Source organism: Centroberyx affinis, unplaced genomic scaffold, assembly GCF_046629955.1.
Source record: "Centroberyx affinis isolate AG114_WGS23_722 - 3 ecotype Tasmania unplaced genomic scaffold, CSIRO-AGI_Caff_v1 ptg000365l_1, whole genome shotgun sequence".
Lineage (NCBI taxonomy): Eukaryota > Metazoa > Chordata > Actinopteri > Beryciformes > Berycidae > Centroberyx > Centroberyx affinis.
The window spans coordinates 39155-42924 of NW_027279036.1; positions in this window are offsets into that span (position 1 = coordinate 39155).

Consider the following 3770-nt stretch of genomic DNA (forward strand, 5'->3'; position numbering starts at 1 on the left):
TTTATCTCCGCTGGAATGGAGCATCCTGGGAATGTGGGACGGGAGCGAGAGGGAGGGTGAGAAAGAGAGGGAGTGAGAGAGAGTGACATAGACAGACATGGAGAGAGAGAGAGAGAGAGAGAGAGAGGGATGCAGCGTTGCATCACCCGATCACTGTGTGGATCCAGTGGTCGGGGCTCGGTGCGGTTCGTGAACACTTGGGAGGATGCGGTTACAGCAGAGAGTGACGCAGCTGTGAAGGAGAAAATAGAAACAGGTTGAAACGGCAGAGTGGAAAAACATCAGAACCTGTGACAGAACTCTGCTCCTGTTCCATACTCCGACCACCAGAGGAGATCACTGTCATCCACTGTTGATTATGTCATTTCAACCAAGCAATCTGATTGGTCAAAGACGCATTCCAACTGTGCTGATAATTCCCATTAAAGTAACTAGAAAAGTCATTGTCAATTCCTCCAACACAGCAGTGATCCAAACGATTACAATTTCATAAAGTTTTTCCACTGTCTGTTCTAAACAGCCGGTGTGTCTGGTAGCTCTTTCCTGTGAAAAACCCTCACAGCCGCACAGAAATAAGCAGAAGAAGAAGAACTGGGTAGTTAGCATGAGTAGCGATAGCCACCAAAGGAAAGAGCGCCACCTACAGAAACTCAACAGATGAATCTCTCAGAGGAAGGCGGTGAACATCTGTGAAAAACACTCAAGATGAGAAGATGAGGGAGGATGAGGAGCGATGAAGATTTCTTTTGCACTGGTAGATTTTGCTATCGTTTATTAGCTTCAGTCTATATCAAGTGTCTTTATCATTTCAGTATGTTGGTCCAGTGCCGACACCGCTGATCATGAAAGGTGTCGCCAAAATCAAGAAAAACAAGAATCTCACAGATAATCCCTTGCCTCCCTATAGCCAGTGGTGGAAAGTAACTAAGTACATTTACTCAAGTACTGTACTTAAGTACAATTTTTAGGTACTTGTACTTTTGTTGAGTATTTCCATTTTATGCTACTTTGTACTTATACTCCACTACATTTTGGAGGGAAATATTGTACTTTTTTACTCCATTACATTTATTTCACAGCTATAGTTACTAGTTACTTTTCAGATCAATATTTTATATTTAAAACATTTGATCATCTTTATAAAATAACTATAAAATAGCATTGTTATAGATTAGACTACCCAAAAGTATAGCTAAATTGTTAAGATTAGTCACGTTGACAGCTTTAAAATGCTGCTTACATGTATGTCAATAAATCAGTATTAATATTCCAATAATTTATGAAAAATATAACTCTCTAAATGGGGACAGTTTGCATAATGAGTACGTTTACTTTGATACTCTAAGTACATTTTGCTGCCAATACTTATGTACTTTTACTTAAGTAAGATTTTGAATGCAGGACTTTTACTTGTAATGGAGTATCTTTACATTGTTGTATTGCTACTTTTACTGAAGTAAAAGATCTCAGTACTTCTTCCACCACTGCCTATAGCACTGCTAGTCCTGCTTATACCAACTGTGTGGAAACCAGGGTGCTAGTTAGTGTCCTTTATGCTTTCTCCAGGTTTTTATTGTGTATGAAGAAAACTCAGTACAGTATGCATTGGTAAACATAATACACTTGAGGATATTTACCTCACTGCACCTTGTACCCAGCAGCATCACTGCCCATAATCACAGTAAAGATAACGCTCTCTTGGGTATATTGCTGTATCAATTTGCAGTTTACGATTAGTTCTGCTGATGATCATGCAGTGTGATCAATTGAAACAGATTATGGTGCTGAGAACTGCTGCTCAAATGAAAGGTGTTTAGTTGGAAAAAGAAGAGGGTGGAGATGCTTCTGTTGGAGTTTGGTGGATGTGTTGAATGAAAAAAGGAGTTCAACTAGCACCCTGGTTGGGCGGCACGGTGGCTCAGTGGTTAGTACTGTTGACTCACAGCAGAACAGAAGGTCGTGGGTTCGAATCTCTACCTCTGCCCTTTCTGTGTGGAGTTTGCATGTTCTCCCCGTGTTTGCGTGGGTTTCCTCCGGGTGCTCCGGTTTCCTCCCACAGTCCAAAGACATGCTGTGTTTGTGTAGTATCGTATATAATGTATATAATCTAGTAAAATGATGTGTGTAGATATGCTATATGATGTAGTATGTATATGCTGTATATGATGCTATGTAAAGCCCTTTGAGACATGCTTGTGATAAGGGGCTATACAAATAAACAAACTAAACAGCACTTCAGGCAAAAATGTAAGGTACAAATCTGTTCATGACTGGTTCAAAAAAACATTTTAAAAACAATTCCAGTGCACCTCGGCCATGCTGTGGCAGCACAACAAACTGCATGAAGCATCTGGTTGGAGGTCTGCTTCCAACTGTATTGTTTACATGATGTGTTACAAATATACAACTTCAGTTTTACCCATTAGTAAACCATGTGGCCCTGCAGTCTGAATCCTGAGTGACAGCGGCCCATTGTCTTTCTGTATTGACTCTGTGAGGAGGGAGGAGGGAGGAGGAGGGAGGAGGGGAAATCCCTGTTCCACACCGGCCCTCCCTTCCCTTCCCTTCCCGACACAGAGAAGCCGGCCAGTGTCAGATTTGGGAGCCAGAGGTGTAGCACAGTGGCAGCGTCGACCCCCCCCCCACACACACACACACAGACACACACACACACACACACACACACACACACACACACACACACACATACACACACACATACCCCAAACCGGTCGGAAAGGGCCTGGCACGCAAAGCGGCGGGGAGGTGGAAAGGGGAACGGCAGATTAAAAGGGATCTGGGATCAGGAGGAGAACAGGAAGGAGTTCTCTGTTACTACACACCCTTTACCACAACTTTGAACAATTCCCCTGACCCCTCTAACACCCCCTCCCCCCCCCCCCTTCCCCCCCTCACAAGATGACCATGGTCAGCATTGCCAAGGTTGCTTGAAGGCTGAATACATAAATACATAAAATATCATTAAATATCTCCTTTTGTAGTCAGCAGTGATTATATCATGATCGCAGAACTGCTGTGTCACTGTTGCATGATCTGATGTTGCATATGAAATACTGGCTCAGTTTGGTTTGGTTTATTAATGTGCGTAGTGATAAAACATTTTAAAAAAGCACAGCGATGACATACACTTATTAAAAGACAGAAGAAGAGAAAATCTAAATTTGTTACGTGCAAAAACCTCAAACGTAATGTATATTCCTCTGTTTCCAAAAAGCAAATGTTTGATTCCTATCTTCTTCCTGATTTGCTCTTATTGATTTATCTCCACTGGGTTTTGCTCCTGTGAGGATCATTAGATCCAAGATGGCTGCCAACACGCCATCAGATAGCGTTCCTGTTTAGCCGGTTATCTCTTGCGAATGGCAGCTCAGCATAACGACCATAACAGCATAACGGTCCTAACAGAAATCCATGCTATCACTGTGAATCTGCAGGGGGCGTCCTGTGGGGTCAGAGGCCGTTCTCATTAACTTCCTGTTTTCAAACCACAGTCGTCATGGCGATAGCGTACGCTCTGCCCCTGTGTTGCATGATTGATTGATAACATTCGACGCCCCACAGCCGCAGCAGAGTCCAGCTCCCATGTCGTTTCATTACAGTCCGTTTATTAAAGCAAAATTAAAAATGCTAAATTTCTACAGGATCCAAGTGTTCAGCAGCTTTAATGATTTCCTGCAGACTGGCGGCTCAGCAGAGACAGACTGACCTTTCAGCCTTGATGGGACAGGAACAGGTTTCTAAAGAAGTCC